The sequence below is a fragment of the Phascolarctos cinereus genome, unplaced genomic scaffold, assembly GCF_003287225.1.
Source record: "Phascolarctos cinereus isolate Bilbo 61053 unplaced genomic scaffold, phaCin_HiC Scaffold_2;HRSCAF=192, whole genome shotgun sequence".
Taxonomy (NCBI): Eukaryota; Metazoa; Chordata; class Mammalia; order Diprotodontia; family Phascolarctidae; genus Phascolarctos; species Phascolarctos cinereus.
This window is the reverse complement of record NW_027555625.1, coordinates 144,049,444-144,069,990: the sequence shown is the minus strand read 5'-3', so window position 1 is coordinate 144,069,990 and position 20,547 is coordinate 144,049,444. Positions and strand designations below refer to the sequence as shown.

Sequence of the window (20,547 nt, the reverse complement as noted above, 5' to 3'; positions counted from 1 at the left end):
CTTTGTTCTTTCAGACTCCTCAGGATATCAGTGGCTTTCTAGAAGAAGCTGAAGCTCTCTGGAACTTAAGGATTGCCTTTCTTTCTTCCCCAATCCCTATTTTGTATCTAAGCAAAAGTTGTATAGAAGATCTGGTATAATTAAGATAAGACCTCAGTAAGATTCCAGTCTTTAGGATGTTTTAATGTCCCAATACCTGTGTTTTTTTATATGTTGATTTATTATTTGGTCTTGGTTGTTCAGTTTATTATTATTAATGTTCTATATCTCAAATTCAGTTTTATTTCTATGGCTTAAAAATAGTAGTTTTTATCATTAAAGAGGGATTAATTTGGTTATTCCACAATATGGCACATTTTGCTTTTTTAAACTTTCCATTTCATTCAGGAATGGGGAAACAGAAGAACAAAAAAAGCACAAAATTTCTCTGATACTAAGCTCAAATCCAGTATATAAAAGAAACAGATTCAAATTTATGAGAACAAGAGCCATTCCCTAGCAGATAAATGGTGAAAAGGTAGCAACAGGCAGTTTTCAAAGGAAGAAATCCAAGGTATTAACAACTATGTGAAAAATTTCTCCATACCACCAGTAGAAATGCAAATTAAATTTCCATATCACACCCGTCATATTGGCAAACATGAAAACCAAGGAAAATGACAATTGTTAGAGGGGCTGTGAGAGCACAGGAACACTAATGCATTGTTGGTGGAGCTGTGAATTGGTCCAGCTATTTATAGCAATTTGGAAATATACTCCCAAAGTCATCAAACTTTGCACATCCTTTGACCCAATGGTACCGCTATCAATCACTACCATAGTAGTATCACTATTACTGCAAATAGGCCTATGCCCCAAAGAGATAAGTTAAAGAAAGCAGGAACCCAAATTTACAAAAACATTTATAACAGTTTTGTGTGTGTGTGTGTGTGTATGTGTGTGTGTGTGTGTGTGTGTGTGTGTGATAGCAAAGAACTGAAAACTAAGGGGCTATCTATCCATTGGGGAGTGACTAAACAAAATATGGTACTGTGTATGAATGTAATAGGATATTTGATGGAAGGGAGTGTTTTGGAGAAACCTGGGAATACTTGCATGAACTAACAAAGAATGAAGTGAGCAGAATTAGAACAATTTATACAATGACAACAACATAGTAAAGAAATATAACTTTGAAAGACTTAAGAACTCTCATTAGTGCTACAGTCAACCATACCCCCTGAAAACTGATTAATCATTTCTCCTACCTCTTAACAGATGAGCTAGAGCTTGACTACACTTATTTGTTATAAGACAGTGTGTTTATTTTGTTTGTTGGAGTGTGTGTGTGTGTGTGTGTGTGTGTGTGTATGTGTGTGTGTGTAGGGGGAAAGGGTAGAGTTATAGGTGGAAATAATGAAATGCAAAAGAAAAATACAAAGAAAGAAAAAATAATGAAACATCAATAAAATAAACAGAAGAGAACAGAGGAAATTTAGAAAGAGCTACAAACCAGTAGGATAGTATTGGAATTACTATGTTAAATTCAGTATATATTTATATCCCACCCCACCAAGCAGTACATAATTAGAGATTCATGGTTTCATATGTGATTCTCTTTTTCTGTTTTTCTTTATATATGAAAATGATTATATTTGTTAATGTTAATGAAGTTCATAATTAAAAGAAAGGCAAGAAATGAAATCCATAGCCTAGGATTAGCAGGAACCTTCCTGGTTTAGGTCAGTCTTAGTTCTGAGGCTTCCTGTCTCCTGAGCAGTAGTCTGAACCCCAGATTCTGCACTCTCGCTCCTCCCCCTGACTACTTGACCCTATAGGTGGATTCAGCTATATGCTTCTGCTACAAGATAATATTCGGCTACAATGATAACATTGGATGGCAGTTTGAGGGGTGAGAGAGGGAATGGCCTCTATTTCCTCTCATCCCTAAGCTACACTCTGCTAGAAATGATCCTATGATCTGAATGTCTTGAATCTCTCAACTAGGGTTAGATCCTTAACTTTTAAACTCTTATTTTTTCCTGTTTGCTCAGGTCAGAGAGTAGAGAAAGAGAAGGCAATAAGGCAAGACCATTATTTTTGCCAAACCTCAACTGTACTTCCTGATTCTTTCCTATGCAAATGGATATGAAAGGTCTGAAGAGAACATTAAATCTTGTTACCTGGTACCTGCATATTACATTAATAATTTCATCCATGCAACTCTGGACTCAGTGGATCTGAAGTTCCCTTATTAACTTTTGTCACACAAAAATAAAACAAAATATTCTCTGTCCTCAAGGTACCTAATTTCTATTGGGGGATTCAAGAGAATCCTAGAATTTTTTTGAGTATCTGAAATTCAAGTATCTGAAGACAACTATAATCTCCCTTGGATCTTCTCTTCTTCAGGCAAAACGTCTTTAATTTCTTTAATGAATTCTTTTTTTTCCTTCTAGCCAGAGGAAAAGTTTATTAGTGATAAAACACATAGGCGAGCATGAGAAAATCTCAGCCTTGTGGGCCTGAGATTCTCAGCCAGGTGATGCCTGTAAAGACAGGCGGGCAATGAGAAGGTCTCAGCCTTTTGGGCATGAGATTCTCAGCCAATCAATTCTTATATGCCATAAACTCAACACTCTTTGCAATTCTGGCCAACCTCCTCTGGACATTTTCCAGCTTATCAAAATGTCCTCAATATGAGATCCTTATCAAATGCATTGTTAAAATCTGGGTAAACCACGTGTAAGAGTAGGGGTTGATTGCATTAATCAACCAGATCACCCCATGTCACTTGAAATAACAAGATGGCTGTATGCCTTGATACCTTAAGGTATCAAAGGTATTAAACTAAATTTGAAAAGTTCTTAATTAATTTGGAAGAAGAAAAATGCTGCCAGCCATTGCATGAAATAAAATGATGCTATAAAGGAAGTGTATTGAATTGGTGGAAGAGTTGATCACATCTTGTGGACCTTCAATAAAAACAGCAGGTTAGTTCAGAACTAGAGATTCTAGGAGTAGGCCAGCCTAAAAAGAACAGTTTCAGCCAAGCTCCTTAGAAGGAGTCACTTGGGGTGGAGGGAGGAGAAAAGCTGTCTCTTCCCCTTCTCTGACAAGAGGATGATATTGGGAACTTCAAAATGTCAGAAGATTTTCAATTTCCCATAGGTATCCTAGAAGTGTCCCCAGTACAGTGGTGTTGGATAGGAGTATCTGTATTGGGAGCCAACTAGATGTGCTAAGAAAAGCAGCTCAAGATCCTAGCAGAATGCAGCACCGTGCTTAAGGGGAAGTACACAAGGATCCTGCAAAGGAGTCTTCCAGTAACAATGAGCTGTTAGTTTGTCACATGCAATCTCTAAGCTTTAGCTGACTTTCTCCTGGTCCCCATACATATTTAGGGGACAGTGCGTCCCTACTTTGGAGGAATGTTTGGTATCAACTGTTTTTATTATACCACCTTAGTAAATGTCCATTTCTAAAAGCTAATTAATTCCTTTTGGGTGATGGATATCAACTGATAATGAATGGGGAAAGCCCACTACTAGGGGCTCATAAGCAATAGCTTTAGAAAGACATTCTCAATCTTTCAGAGTTATCCCTAAATCCCTGAGGGGAGAAGTAGCTAGTCATTTTCTGTGGGGGTAATAGCCCCCCAGAGACTGTGCTACATATATCTACAGCATTTCCCTATTCTTCTAGTTTAGTAACTCTGTCAAAAAAGGAAATAAGGTTACTTTGGTATGATTTGCTCATGATGGAGCCATATTAGCTCTTTGTAATGATTATTTTCTTTTCTAGATGCTTATTAGCCATCTCTTTAATGATTTGTCTTAGAATTTTCCTAGGAATTGAAGTCAAGCTAATTGACCTATGATTTTAGACTATTTTTTTCCTTTTGTGGGAATTAGGATATTCACCCTTCTCTAGTTTTGTGGAACTTTCCTTTATTTTTCAAATATCACTGACATTATCTCAGCATCACATCTTCCTTTTTATACATATCCCTAAAAAAATTAAGGTTGGTTCATGAATTCCCAGTGTAAAGACCTTAGTAAGTTAGTTAAGAAGCATCTAACAAGCATTAAAGTTCTTACTCTTTGCCAGACACCACGTGAAACTGAGGGGATAACAAAAGGAAAACAAAACCAGCCCTTCCCTCAAGGAATGTACATTCTAATGAGGGCAGGTAACATGCAAATGACTAGGTACACACTAGCTGTACACAGAGCAGCTGAAGGCCATCTGAAAGGGGAAGGCACTAGTAGCTGGGAGGCTTGGGGAAAGTTCAGAAGGCAGAATCTGAACTGGGTCTTAAAGGAAGTCAGGGAAACCAAGAAGTGGAGGTGAGAGGGCATCTGTATCTTCAGATGATGCTTATTTTTCCTCCTCATCAAAATTATTTCCTCTTGAGCCTTCAGAATTCCCTTCTTTCAAGTTTCTCATCTATACTGGGCCAACTTCCCCCCCAGAACTTTAGTCCATGGGATTTTACCTAGTCTAGAAGCTTATTGGCAGATTGATTGATTCTATTGAACTCTTTGAAGTCTGCTTTTCCCAAATCTGGGTGTATGTCATACTATGCCAAGATTTCCCCTGTTTTTCTATCACAACCTCGAGGAGTGGGCAGTCTCTTTCCATTAAGGTTCCCATTGTTTCTACTCTAGCAATCATTTCTTCCCAGTTTATGAGACTCAAATTCAATACCAGAATCGGCTCTTTTTGATTCCTTCACCTTTTGATTAGTTTCTCTGGTTTTCAGAGAAAGAGTGAGAGAGTAACAGAATGAGAGAGAGAGAGAGAGAGAGAGAGAGAGAGAGAGAGAGAGAGAGAGAGAGAGAAACTCCAATTACATACTTCAATTACATAGATCATTACAACATTATGTCTCTGTACTAACGTAGTAATCTGTTTCTTAAACTCATCTATTTCCTCTGTCTCACTAGGTGGTTTGTAGTATAATTTAATGATCAAAATCACTGCTGTTTTTCATTCCATCAATCTTCACTCAAATGACTTTTACCATGTGACACTCTTTTGGTTCCTGGATTTCCTTACAAAAGTATACTTTTAAAAAAAAATTGCTGGGCTTCCCCATATCACTCAAACTGGGAATGTAGGGACTGCTCATAGGTCCAATCCAACTACTGTTTGGCATGGGGGCTTTAATCTGCTCTATTTCCAACCCAGGCTAGTTTGCCCCAGTCCAGGGGGCTCACTATATTGATCTTAACCTCAGTGTGGATACATGATTAACATAGCCCACTGAAGCTCAATATTGCTGAGCTCAAGAGACCCAGCAGCCTTATCTTCCCTGCTAACTGGGATTACAGGAATGTACCACCATGCTATATAGGCTAAGAAGGGTATATCTTCTTAATACACAATTTTATTCCACCCCTCTTTTTACTCATCCTGTTTCTTTTGAATATGGTATCAGCATTCAGATTTCCAGCCATGGAAATGATATCTACGAGGTAAAATTTGTCTTTGTGCATTAGGACTCCCAATTTTTCTTACTTGTTACTGAAACTTCGGGCATCTGAATACAGACATTTGAGGCTATGAGTTTTACTACTGACTCCTTTCTTGGATTTTATTGCTTGTGAACTTCTGGGTTTAAATGCTGTTCTTCCCTCTTGGTATACAGCATGGTGGATATATATATAGGTCATTTCCCCCCCCTCCAATCCTTTTTATCTTAAAGGCTTTTTGATTAGATTTACAAAACATTGGGTGTTTTCTTAACTAGATTTTGTTAGGGACCATTCAGCAATGGTGTGGGGTCCATCATCTCTATGTTTTAAGATGCAGTCCAGAAATGCAGATCTTGCTCTCAGACACCATCCTCTTAGATAGCTACTTACTTTCCAAATCAATTTTCTTTTCTGCATCCTTTGTCTTCAGTGGGCAGCAGCGAGGAAACACAACCTGTGTCCCTCTGGTTTTTATTATCTGGTGTAAGACCTTGTAATCTTTGGCAATATTTTCTTGGCTTCTTCTGGCAATATCATTTGTACCCGTGTGAATCACCAGAAGTGGGTAGTAGTCATCTGTCTTGACAGGTCTTGGGAGATTGTCTGTAACATCTTGGACACATTCACCAGAAAAACAAAAGATCCTTCTAATGTTATCAGGTGAATAAATAGCTGCTTCAGTTCCCTTTGGAAGGGAGTCACCTACCACCATTATTCTTCTCTTCTTTTTTTGACCCTTACTGGCTGATCTTTCACCTGACAGGACCTGTGGATCTACTTTTCATTCTCTGGAAGACAAGCAGCTCATCAGAGCATACAGCTTCCTGCTATTAAATTTTTTTTTCAATGATCAAGCATTCATTTTTCCCCCTTCCTCCTATTCATGGAAGAGAAAGAAAGGAAGGAAGGAAAAAAGAAATTACATAAGCAGAGTTAAGAAAAACATTGGTTACATCCAAAAGTGTGTTTCTTATTCTACATATTAATCTTTCATCTGTCTGTCATGAGGTGGGCATCGTTCTTCTTTATCAGTCCATGGAAATCATGGTTGATTATTTAGTTGATGAGAGCTCTTAAGTTTTTCAAAATAATTCATTTTATAATATTGGTGTTATATTATCAATTTTTCTTCTGGTTCTACTCAATTCACTCTGCATCAGTTCTTCTTCTTTTGAAAGAGGCCAAATTTGTTTTTTAGCTCTAAGTACACAGTTGACCCTTATCTTCCATCAGCCTCTGGAGGTATTCATTTTTTTCCACCTACTGACTAAGATAAAGATTTCCCTTGACTACTTTAAATCTTGTTTTTCCCCATTGAAATCCTATTTCCATTTCTGAAATGAACATTTAATTGTCCCTGGTTACCTGATGTGTAGAGAGTTGTTCATCAAGTCCCTTCTAGGAGAAATGCAAACCTACATTTAGAAGATAGATCATGGTTACTCGGGCTACATTAGAAATACAAATATCAAACTCAGTCTAAGTTATGCAATATTTCCCCTTGCTTTTCATCCTGACTGAGATTCTTAATCTTGTTTTTTGAGTTACTTGTGGCTATTTCTACTTCACCTCCTAAACATTCATTAATACCCACAGAGCCTTTTATCATTATTTAACTTGATAGCAAAGTTGACTTCCTTTTCCTTTTCTCACAAACTTCATATTTCACCAGTACTATACTTAACAATTTACTGTGTTGTTTTATTTATCAGCTTGTTTTGCTTACCTTGACTTGACAAATATCTTCTTTCCCTTTTCTTTTTCCTTTCCTTCCATCCATTGTTTCTTCCTTCCCTTCTTCCTTCCCTTTCTTCCTTCTTTCCTTTTTTCTTCCTTCCTTCCTTCCTTCCTTCCTTCCTTCCTTCCTTCCTTCCTTCCTTCCTTCCTTCCTTCCTTCCTTTCTTTCTCTCTTTCTTTCTTTCTTTCTTTCTTTCTTTCTTTCTTTCTTTCTTTCTTTCTTTCTTTCTTTCTTTCTTTCTTTCTTCCTCTCTCTCTTTCCCTTTCTTTCTTTCTTTCTTTCTTTCTTTCTTTCTTTCTTCCTCTCTCTCTTTCCCTTTCTTTCTTTCTTTCTTTCTTTCTTTCTTTCTCTCTCTCTCTCTTTCTCTCTCTCTCTCTCTCTCTCTCTTTCTTTCTTTCTTTCTTTCTTTCTTTCTTTCTTTCTTTCTTTCTTTCTTTCTTTCTTTCTTTCCTCTCTTCTGGCCTGTATACCTTCATCCTTTTCCTTCCTTTAGACTGCGCTTTTCTCCTTTAGTTCAACTTCTTTAGTTTATATTCAAGTTTTCTTTGATTTTCCATATTTTTCTTTTCCCAAATTTAATCTCTCACCTTCCTCAGAAGTCCCAAACCAACAAACTCACCTCTGTCTCTTCTCTTGCTCCTTCTATAAACTTGTCTTACAGAAGTTAGAAGTAGAATCTGGACGTGGAGATTGTTCTCCTTTAGTGTTAACCTCAATTTCTCTCAAACTTCTCCTGATATATTTGGTTTAGGGCCAGTCCCCTTCTGTCTTTTTGGATGGTTTAGGAAGGCTTCATTAGTTCTTAACCACTTTACAGACTAGATGTGGCTGCCATTGACAATCCAACTGGGGTGGCTACCAGTAGGCCCTACCCTCTGCCTTGATCCTTGTCTCCTGTCTCTTGGTGGTTCACTGCAGGCTCAGCCCTTCTCCAGTCTGTCATCTTCTCTTTGTATGGTCTCCACCTGAAAGTTGACTCCATCTCCTGCTGTTGCCTTGTGGCCCCAGTGAATTGCTAGAGATTATGCTCTCTCAGATCTTCCACACGGAGGAGGTCTGATGCTGAGGAGTTGTCTTTCTCTTGTTGTGTCTTCCCAGTCCTCTGTGAAGTGTACAGTTGGGCCCCATCTCCCTGTACAATGATATTTGGATGATGGCTCTGTTCTGACAGGCTAGAGTCAAGATCTGGCTTCAGGTTCCCAATTAATATAGCTCGTGCTGGCTTGGGATGTTTTCTTAGTATTTTTCTGTTCCCTGATGTTACCAGTTTCTGCTGGACAATACTTAAAAAGGAGGGGAACAGGGCAAAGGGGAAGGAGAAGGTATCTCGAGGGAGGGCCATGGTCAGAGAGTCAGTCTGGAGAGTGAGGAATGGAGCTTGGAGAACAATGAAGGAAGACATGGCTCTCTTGGGCACTTTTTTTTTTTTTAGGCAATTGGTGTTAAGTGACTTGCCCAGGACCACACAGCTAGTGTCAAGTGTTTGGTCTGAGGTCAGATTTGAACTCAGGTCTTCCTGACTTCAGGGCTGGTGCTGTATCCACTGCGCCACCTAGCTGCTCCCCTCTTGGGCACTTTTTTTTTTAAATGGAGGCTCTGGAAGGAACTAACCAGTCAGAGGAAGGAGCTACAAGCCAGAGTATCATTGCAGTGTGAGGAGATTAGGCAGAGTATATACTTTCAGGATATGGAGGCTGTTTATATTCTATAGTTGAAGAGCAACATTTCTAGATTTCCCTGTGACTCTTTCAGTACTTGAGGTAGCAATAGTTGACATCAAGCTAGTTACAGTAATATTCTATTCTTTGTTTTAATGAACCCTAGGAGGTTTCAGAGCTTATATTATTATAGGTTAATATTAACCTATTTATTGTGCCAGCTGTGTGCCTTATAGTTTGGAAAAAAGCTTGGGGAGAGGAAAAGGGCCCATATGTACAACAATATATAGAAGCTCTTTTTGTAGTGGAAAGAATTGAAAACTAAGGAGGTACCCCTCAATCAGGAAATGGCTGAACAACATAATGGAATACTACTGTGCCCTAAGAAATGACAAAAAGGATGGTTTCAGGGAAACTTCGGAAGCCTTGTGTGAACTGATGCAAGTGAAGTAAGCAGAGCTAGAACACTTTATACAATAATAACATTATAAATACAAAAGAATGTTGAAAGACTGAAGAGCTCTGGTCAATGCAATGACAACCACAATTCCTGAGGACCACATAGAACCATGTTAACCACCTCTTAACAGAGAGGTGATGGACTTAAGATGCAGACATACATTTCAGGTCACCACCAATATGGGAATTTGTTTGCTAGAATGAGTAGAGAGAAACTCTACTGTTAGCCATGTCTAATAGCCTTTGCGCTCTCTCTCTCTCTCTCTCTCTCTCTCTCTCTCTCTCTCTCTCTCTCTCTATATATATATATATATATATATATATATATATATATATATACATATATGTATATATATAAATATGTATATACATATATATATATATATATATATATATATGTATATATGTATTTATGTAGCCATCTTTGGAGCTGCCTTCCCAACTGCAGTGAGTTGATTTGACACAGATTTAGGGATTTGTGACATCCCCCTATCTTCAGTCCTCCTGAAACCTAGGCTGATTATAAAGAACATCCTTCAATTAATCTTATTTACTTTCTTTCTTTCTCCTTTCCTACTCCTGTCGCATCTCTTACTTATAAGAATTTTCTTTTTCTTTTCTTTTTTTCAGTAGGGGAAAGGGAGGTGGCTGGGGAGAGTGAAAATAACTGCTTGTTAATTGGAAATAAAATAAAATAAAAATTTAAAAACTTAAGAATTGTTAGAAACATAGGCAATAAACAAACTTTGTTTTCTTTGCTCTTTATTTTGCCACGTAGCCCTTATAAGCTCAGGACTATTTGTGTAGAGCTTGATATCTGAGAACTTGATATCATGGGACTTTTTCAGTGAGATCTTTGGGTTTAGAAGACTGAAGTTCTTTCTGTGATGTCAGAGAGTTTACTAAGTGCAGAACTATTAAAACTATTAAATTAAATCCTGAAAAAAATGATATTTGAGTTCTGGGAAAGTTTCTTAGAGTTCAGCCAATGTCATGAGAGTGGCCCAGATGAGAAGAGGCCCAACTAAGTTAGGTATGGCGATGTTAGGTTCTCCTCCTCTTTCTTTCTCTCTTTTCTTGACCCTTTAAACTAATTTAATGCTAAAAAACCTAAAGTATAAATCTGGGATTAGGGTGTACCAGAAATTGCCTTGTTTCTTTATCAATCACTACCTTAGAACTCATGGGAAGTGAAGAAAACTGGTGAACATCCCTCATACACATCAGAGATAGGATCTTTTCCATAAAAAGAGAAATCTTGGAAGCCATCTTTGGAGCTTACTTACCAATCCCAGTGAATTGATCTGACCAGACTTGAGAATTTGTGACATCCCCTCACCTGTAGTCCTCCTGAGACCTAGGCTGATTATAAAGAATATCCTTCAATTAATCTTATTTGCTCTCTTTCTTTTTCCTTTTCTAGTCCTGATACTAATTAACTACAAAATCACTACTTTGAAGAGGCATTTGCTGTCAAATGTAGGAATTAAAATGGGTAGAATAATGATCAATTGCTCATTTTGAGGAAAAAGTCTTATGGACCCAGAAAAAATAGCACTGAATCATAGGAAGAGAACACAAGGGGCTGGAGTGCCCAAGAGGGAGTAGGGAGGATGGCATCTGGGGATGGGGAAAAGAATAGAAGAACAGTGAGTCTTTTTGCCCTCTTCACCCCACCCTCACCCTCATCCTTATGTTTACCACAGTTTTGTAGAGTTCGGTTGCCCACATTCAAGCAAAGGATTGTGCATAAAGGTGAAGAAAGACTTATTTATACAGAGACGGGGTGCCCCGTCCTCCTCTTCCCTCTAAGCAAGGGTGCTTCCCAGGGATTGAGGGTGCCTAGGATGCTGCTCTCTTTCCTAGCCCTTCCATTCCTAGGAGCTCTCAGCTTAGAAGGCAAAATGTGTTTACTATTGTCCCCCTTTTGGCAACAGAACAGTGGGAAGAAGACATAGTTCTGGATGGAAGAAAGAATTCTATATGGAGGGAGGTGGTGAGTAGAGGGAAATTCCATACCCAGCCATGTCTAATAGCCCTTAACATAAAAGAAGAACAGAGGGCATTATTTACAATGTGAAATCTATTTTGATATCCATAAAATGCCTTTTAATGATATTTATTAGACACAATTATTTATTATAAATTATTAATAAATCAAAAATGCTCTTTAATTTTATTATTAACAAGGACTTGTCTCTTTAGCATTCTCTAGATTTTATTTCCCTTCTACTTCATAAATTTGTCTCTCTTTTTCTACTTGACTCTTCATCAAGTCTTCTATTTTTCTGCCCAGTGGGTTTTTTGACCCTAGCCTTTTCTAATTTTTCTTCCCTTTTCCTTTCTTTGGGTCATTGTCCCTTCCCCCTCCATCTCCTTCCCATTTGCCTTTCCTCTGCTGCTTGCTCACTCCATCACATCTGTTCCCTAGTGGGTTTTCTCCCTCCTCTGCCCCCCCCCCATTGCTGTGCTCCAATTCACAAGACAACTTGTCAGTTTCAGTCTGCTGCTGGCAACCGAGTAGAACTGCCAAGACCAAGAAGGGGGAAAAATGTGCTGGTGCCCCCACAGTAGTTCCATCCCTTTGGGCTTCTGCTCTGGTTCCCTCTCTTTCAAAGGGTAGCACGATTCTACCGGGCACTACATACATCAGACTGAGAAGGATGAATCTACCGATCACGTCATTGGGTATTTTTGACATCAGGAGTAAATTGGGTAAAATACTAGTCAGAACCTTTATTCAGAGTTTGAATAGAACTAGCAACTAGCTAAGGTGAATGCAAGAGATCTGAGACTGAAGAAGCTCTTCCTTTTGACTTTCTGGATGACTTTGGAGGGAGGTTTCCCCCTTGGTATCTGTTTTTACATCTATACTGTTTGGATTTTTATCTTTGTACTCCCAATACCTAGGAGAGTGCCAGGCATGTAGCAGCGCTAAATAAATTCTTGGTGATTAAATAATAATAATGATGATGATGATGATGATGAACTTTGTTTTGTGGAGGAATCATAGGTCACTTTATGTAGTTCTTTAAAGGTTAAAAGTGTTTTCCCCACAAAAACCCCATAAAGTACATAGTAAATATATCATCATTTCCATTTCACAGAAAACTGATTTTCAAAGAGATGATAACCTCAGAGCTAAAAATGACTTCTCCCTCCACCCCCTGATCCCAGCTAGGATCATTTAGTCCAATTCTTTCATTTGATAGATTCAATTTCACTGAATTCAGCAAACATTTGTGGGGTCCCTACCATGTGTCAAATGCTAGTTCCTGGCACATAGTAAGCACTTAATAAATGCTTGTTGACTTGACTTGTTGTCTAGAGGGGAAAAGAGTTCTTGCCCTCAAGGAGATTGCACTTTCCCACAATGTATGCACAGATAAGTATAGTACATACAAAATGTGTAAAGAATAAATTTCACCAACATAGCCACTAGTCTTGTATAGGTCCTCATAAACTCTCATCTGGACTATTGTAATGGACTCCTTCTCCCTGCCTCTAGTCTAGGGTTCTCGACCTTTTTTGTGTGTGTGTCTCATAGAACCCCTTGTCAATCTAGTGAAGCATATGGGCTCCGTAGAAATTTTTTTAAATTCATAATTGAAGGAAATGCTAAATTTCAGCTAGAGTTTAGTAAAGATGTATTTTTTTTCCCATCTAAGTTCATGGAAAACTATCCATGGATCTCCAGGTTAACCCCATACTCTAGTCTCTCTTTTCTATAATTCATCCTCCACACAACTATCACATTGATGTTCCTAAAACACAGGTCTGACCATGTCACTCCACTGTTTAAGAAACTTCAGTGGCTCCCTATTGCCTCTAGTATAAAATGTAAACTCCTCTTTCCGGCATTTAGAATTTCATAATTTGGATCTGAATTATCTTTCCAGATGGATAACATTCTCCTCACATTTTCTATGTTGAGCCAGACAGGCCTATTTGCTTTCTATCTCTCACCTCAATGCCCTTACCTAATCTGTTTTCCATGCCTAGAATGTTCTTCCTCCTCATCTCTGCTTCTTAGGATCCACAGCTAGTCCTGTGAGATAAATCAAAGGTATCTCAATTTCCCTATGAGAGATTACTACAAATGAAGCCAGAAGTACATAAATAAGATTCTGTTACATGGAAGGAATGTTCACAGAGTCTCCTCAGAGAGGCAAATAAAGGAGTTGGCAGAGTTAGCTCTGTCATGTACATAAAAGCAATCATCTTGCCTATTAATCATCATTGGCAATGTACTGCAGTTTGCTTATACCCACCGTATGCTTCTCCATTGCACTTTGGGTCATCCACAATTTTAATTGTACTGAGATTGTGGTATTCTATAATTCACAGCCATGTGGTGTTGCCAGAAGAATATTGGTGTTGGTATTAAAAAGATCTTGGGGGTTTCAATGAATGTGTATCAAGGACCAATTTAGGATTCTTAGAAGTGCTGTTTTGTTGTTCAGCTGTGTCTGAATCTTTATGACCCAATTTGGGGGGGTTTTTTGGCAAGGATACTGGGGTGGTTTGTCATTTTCTTCTCTAGTTCATTTTACATATGAGAAAAATGAGGCAAACAGGGTTTGGTGACTTATCCAGGGTCACACAGCTAGTAAATGTCTGAGACCGGATTTGAACTCAGGAAGATGAGTCTTCACTGGCACTCTATCCACTGTACTACTTAGCTGCCCCAGAAGTACTATACAATTTTCCAAGTGCAATCCAGAGCACTCTTACCTTTCTAATCAATTCTGGGCCTAGCCCATTGTCCATTTGCAGTTTTTGCCCCAGATTATACATAGCAAAGATGTCTATCTAACTGTATATCATAGGTTAGACAACAGGCAGTCTTCATTCATTTAGCTTTTCTTATGTGGATTATTAGTCTGAATTATTTGAAACAGTCATAGACCTTATGGAAAAGGTTCTGGGGCTATGGTGATACTCCAGGGCTTGGGACAGTTAGCAAAATGTTACCCACAAAGAGATGCATCTGGGGGATGTCATCACTAATGGAAAATTCCAGGGCCATTTGGGCTGTGCATTGGCTAGTCTACATGATGGGGCAAACACTCTGGGCAAACAATCCCTATGTTCTACCTCTCTTGGTATTGAAGATCAGAGGTGATTGCATGAAGTTGTCTCTGTGGATGCATCTATCAAGGAATCTTAAAATCTTAAATTATGAATGAGAATGCCATTGGAGCTGTAATTTGTTCTATTGAATCAAAAAAACCCACAGTGAGATCTTGTATTCTCTATGCTTTTCAGTCAATTGTATGACTGAAGATGTATTCTACTATAGAAAATCAGTTGTAAAATCTTGCTTTTTTCTTTCTGATACTTGCACTAAATACCTTCAGTATGTATGTAGATCATTCTCATAAAGACTTATAGAGATGACAGGGGGAAGGATATGGATCCATAGTTATTGACGTTTTCTAGATGAACTTTTTCATGAATAATAGGCGATGTAGTATAAGGGGTAGAGAGCTCACCTCAGAGTCAGGAAGACCTGCGCTCAAGTCCTTCGTCCAACATGTATTGACTAACACAGGCTAAGTCATTTAACCCCTCGATGTTTCTAGGCAGCTGCCTAAGACAGAATTCTGATAAAGATGACGAAAGAGGAGTTGTCTAAAAAAAGACTGATGTGTAGACAATTAACAGACACATGTATGTCACATACATCTGTTAATTGTCTACACATCAATCTTTTTTATGTATATATGTCATAGATATATATGTCACATAGATACATAACTAAAAGTCACTCTCAGATAAGTAATAAAAAGATTTGAACACATAGCTCTCAAACAAAGAATTCCAGACTATTTACAACCATGGGAAAGAATGCTCCAAATCACTAAGAGAAAAGCAAATCAAAACAACCTTGATTTCACCTCACTTTCAGTTAACTTCTGTTAAGTGAAGGAAACTTTCACTAAGAGGTAGTTGCTACTGATTCATTGTCCTCATGGCTTTCCAATAATTCCAATAATTCTGATTGATCCACATCCTCCTTCACAGTCTTCCTTCTGAGCAGTTGTGGCATTTGCAAACAGTTGTCCAGGGTTAAAGAAATAATCTTTTGCCTTGGCACAGTGTGTGCTAAGCAAATATGTGACTTCGGTCTCAACCATATCATGTTCTAACCCAAGTGGAGAGAGGAGATCTTCCGTATCTCTATTATAACTTCTAATTCTTGTTCTGAATATAATGACTTTGAATCCATTTAAAATCTCCTATACTTACTATATCTGAGGATCCTTTGAGATAATAATAATAGTTATTATTTATATTGCATTTTATCATTTGTAAAGCACTTTACAAACATTATCCCATTTGATCCCCATAACAACCCTGGGAAGGGGAGGCTATTGTTATTGTCATTTTACAGGTAAGGAAACTGAGGCACACAGAGGTTAAGTGATTTGCCTAGTGTCACACAGTTAGTGTGACCTATCTTTACTAAAATATGGCACCCAAGATTGGACACAATACTTCAAATAGTGTCTGATTGGGGTAGATCTGAGGCTGAAATTTGAACTCAGGTCTTCTTGTCTATAGGCCCAGTGTTTTATCCAGTGCATCATCTACTTAGCTCCACTAAATGCAAGCCAAAAAATATTTTGGCAATGGCAGCGTAACTGGAATAAGTATGTTTGTCTTACACAGAAACTATAATGAAGGCAATACTTTCATGCATAATCACACCATTTTTAAAAATAAATATTCAAATGGGTATGATTCCTCAAAGTAAACCTAATAATTCTGATGTTACTGCCCCTGCTCAAAAACTTAGTGGAATTAACTCCTCTTTGGGACTCTGCGGAGGTGGCTTGGTACTCCCAGACCCTCCCCATATTGGTGCCAGACTTAGTGTGGATACCCAATCGACTTAGCCCTGCTGCAGCTCAGAACTCCTATGCTCAACCCATCAGCCTCAGCTTTTCCAGTAGTAGGGCTTACTGGCATGCACCACTATGAATATGTAGATAGTAAATTTTAACAGTGTCAAGCTAGGTGGTATAGTGAATAGATTTTAGAAATAGAGTACCAGGCCTGGAGTCAGGAAGACTCATCTTCCTGAGTTCAAATCTAGTCTCAGACACTTACTACCTGTGTGACCCTGGGCAAGTCACTTAACCTTGTTTGCCTCAGTTTCCTCATATGTAAAATTGGCTAGAGAAGGAAATGGAAGACCACTTCAGTATCTTTGCCAAGAAAACCCCAAAATGGGGTCATGAAGAGCTGGACATGAATGAAAAATGACTGAGCAACAAAAACAATTTTTAACAGAAGTTTAGTAAAGGGAGTACATAATTTTACCCAGATGTTTGTTATCTTTTCTATTTTTTTCAAGGAGATGGCTGGACTGACTTATCTAAGGGCATACAGGTAGCAAATAGTAGAACTAAGTTTTGTATTTAGGTCTTCTAAATTCTAAAATCCCTAAATGGGAAAATGGTGACATTCTTGACCATAAGTATTCCCCTTTCCCTTCTAAGGCTCAAGGACCTTGAGAATACCTGGCATTCCTTCCTCACCAGTCTTGCTGCTGGTACTGGCCAGGTAGGAGAGAATAAAGATGCTTTTAATGAAAGCAAAAATGTATAATCAATTTAGGCAATTCACTGACAAATCCAGGCAAACTAAGTCATCGGGTCATCAGTGCATAGGATTTAGAACTGAGAGGAATCTTTGAGGTCATCTAGTCTTACTCCCTCATCTTAAAGATGCACAAACTGAGGCCCTGAGAAGGGAAGTCATTTGCCAAACTCATTCAGCTACTAAGTGGCAAAGGTGGGATTTCTCTCTGCAAATTTAGTGGCTCTCAACCTATGGGATGTATTGTTATTGTAGATACATGGCCTGAAAAATTAAGGGCCACAAAGCAAATTCAGTGGCAAAATTGGACTTAAAATGTGGAGTTCTTAAATGTTTCTAAAAGACAACATGGAGGGAAGAGCCGCTGGACTTTACAGAATCAGATAATATAGGCTCCAGTGTCAGCTCTTCCATGTATTAGCAGCCTAACTTTGTCACTTCTGAGCCTCAGGTTCCTTAGTTAAGGTGAATTAATAAGTCCTGTCAAATGCAAGGTCAATGTGAGAAAATAAATGTGAAATATTTAGTAAACCATAATGTAATTTATATATCTAAGATGATGAAGATGAAGATGATGCATCCATTGATCCCTGCTCTTTTGGGGGTGGGCAGGTTGTTTTTATATATATAGTTTAGAAGCCTGGACATCAGAGAAAAGGAGAAAATTAACCCTTCAATGTAACTCTGTCACTGACAATCTGTATAGTCTTCAGAAAATGACTTTACCTCTCTAGGCCTCTGTTTCCTCATCTATAAAATGAGAGGGTTAGACTAGATGACCTATAAGGGCCATTCTGGTCACCCTTCTCCAGAAAATTTCCAGTTTGTTGATATTTGTACTACAATGTGGCACCCGAGACTGGATACAGTACTGCAAATAGTGTCTAATTGGGTAGGATGAAGTGGGCATACATTATCAATGACTGTCTAGTCTATCCTTCTGGGTCAGGAAGCTTTTTAGTGCCCCATTCTTTGCTCTTCCCCTCCCCCCTCATCCCCTAAACCTGCATTGCCCAGGTCCATTTTCAGTGTCACCAGTGATGGATCACTTCCCATGGGGCAACGGCTTTCCTTAATGTGTGCATTTTCACTGGGGGTGGGGTGAAGTAGGCAGAGATCTTGCCTTGATGTTGAGCCTAAATGAGCCTGGGCTAACCTCCTGGATGACTCTGAATTGCTTATAGCACCCACAGACTTCCCACTAGGAATTCCCAGACTATTTGGCCACTGATTTCCTTCATTTCCGAAAATCACTTTTCCTCCCTTGTCAGAAGAGGAAGCGGCCTAAATTGTATTCAGAAAACACCAAGGACTAGGGAGGAAGCTGAGGCATTTCATTGAAGAAAGCATGAGGAAAGGGAATGAGAAGGATTTTAGAAAGGCCATTGTTATGGGACTTCTGGCAGACGAATAATTCTCTAGGCAGGACTCTCAGGAAGGTGGAGAGGCCTGCACTAATGTGCCCAACATCTTTGCTGTAAGTGAGTGCTCTGCCTCCTTGGATTTCTGTTACTAAAGGTCAGGTAGGGATAGCGTCCTATAATGAAAAAGTCTTCGGTTTTCTCCTCACTTTAAAGGTCCAAAGACCAATATGGTCCACAGGTGCAGGTTGACCCCTGACTGCATTAGTACAGAGTTTTCCTGGGCTACAATGTGAGCCACTAAAAGGCCGATTCTCTTACAAACTTGCTGTTCACTTGTTTTAGCCGTGTCTGACTCTTCATGACCCCATGAGGTTTTCTTAGCAAAGATATTGGAGCGATTTGCCATTTCCTCCTGCAGCTTGGTTTACAGTTGAGGAGACTGAGGCAAACAGGGTTAAATGACTTGCCCGGGGTTGCACAGCTAGTAAGTGCCTGAGACTAGACTTGAACTCAGGTAGATGAATCTTCCTGACTCAAGCTGGCACTCTCTCCACTGCACGAACTAGCCACTCAATAGTAAGTAGACACTTAATAAATGCTCCTTAACTGTTTATTTAATACTTGTGTGACTTTAGATGAGTCACTTGACATTTTTTTGAGGCTCAGTGTCTCACATGTAAAATGAGAGGATCAGAGTAGATGACCTCCAAGGTCCCTTCTGGCTCTAAATCTATGACAATATGTACGTGTAGGTTCCCAGACTAGGTGGAGTTAACCAGACAAAGGTGAATTGTGTTGCTTGATTAATTGCTATTTCAATTCTTTATGTGTTTTCTCCATATTCTGTGGTTTGAAGTAAAGGCTATCTTGCACCTGATCTATGCATTGTTACCAGGAGAGCTTATATCAGAGCTAGGGACTCTTCCAGCAGCATGTTGTTAATATCTAAGAATTGGCTCTCTGAACAAAAATGTATGCCCCAAACTCTTTTAAGTTTAATATGAATTATTAATAGTTTCTCCATCACTCTTTTAAGTCTATACAATCAACAAAATAATAAATCAAGGCCTGATTTGTATCATTTTCCAGTTTCTGAGGTTTGAATGCTCACACTCAAAACCTAACCATTGGTCCTCAATCTAGTTTGAGCTAGCTCCAATAACCTTAATGGGAACCTAGACATGAACCATACTCAAGGAATATTCAGAGATTTCCCAGAGTCAGCTGTGAATTGAGGAAAACCAAGCCAAAGAATTTTACTTTTTAGAAGGACTATGCCTAAGATTAAATCAGCTGGTCCTCGGCATCTAGGGCCCTGGGCCATGGGTTAAGTTTTTATCCCTCCTTTTCAACGGAGGGAAGCAAGGCTCAGAGAGATGGAGAATGGCTTGACCTTCATGGGTTTTATCAAAGGCAGGATTCCAAGCCCATCCTCTGACTCCAAATCCAACCCATTTTCAGTGACACCACACCAACTTTTCAGGAAACCTTCTTTGATCCCCCATGTTGACGCTGACAGTCTCTCCTTAGCTCATAGGGGCAGCTAGGTGGCACTGTGGATAGAACACTGGGAATGGAATCAGGAAGACTTATCTTTGGGAGTTCAAATCTCCTCTTGGACACTTACTAGCTGTGTGACCCAGGGCAAGGCACTTAACCTTGTGTGTTTCCTCATCTGTAAAATGAGCCAGAGAAGGAAATGGCAAACCACTCCAGTATCTTTGCCAAGAAAACCTCAAATGAGGTCATGAAGAATCAGACACAACTGAACAACAGCCTTAGCTCATAGCACTGGGTCTGGACTTCTCTTATCACAATTACTATGTATTATTTCATATTACATGTAGAGGATATGTTTGTGGATTCTTACAATGCTTAGTGCTGACAGACACTCACTCTTTTCATTTTTAACTTTGCAAACTGCTACTATCCAAATGTAAAATTATTATGAACTTTTCAAGCAAATTGGGAAAAGAGTACAAACTCCAATAAATAATAATAATAATGATATCTTCCAGTGTCTCAGGATAAATACCTAAAGATGTGATAATCTATTTTACCTTATTTATCTCCATGGTAGCCATGAAAGGGAAAGGGCAACTTTTCTAACTGGCCAACTGAAAAACTTTAGCCTAGAGAGCTTCTATGGATTTGCACATTAATCATATAGCATCTGAATTAGGTTGAGATTACTTCAGGGTAAGAGGCCTACTTTGTTTAAAGCAAATTGAAATATTGGGGTGGATCATTCTACATGATCT

At 38.8% G+C, this 20,547-nt stretch overlaps 1 long non-coding RNA gene across 1 annotated transcript in view; it reads right to left on the bottom strand.

The window, feature by feature from the left end:
- The window catches only part of LOC110210100 (uncharacterized), a 100,652-nt gene that overhangs the window by 5,023 nt on the left and 75,082 nt on the right, over positions 1–20,547 (bottom strand). Inside the window, exons 3-4 of the long non-coding RNA XR_013484607.1 lie at positions 10,601–10,676; positions 6,825–6,874 (exon numbers count right to left, since the gene is read on the bottom strand). This is a non-coding gene — a long non-coding RNA (uncharacterized LOC110210100). The remainder of the gene's footprint in view (positions 1–6,824; positions 6,875–10,600; positions 10,677–20,547) is intronic.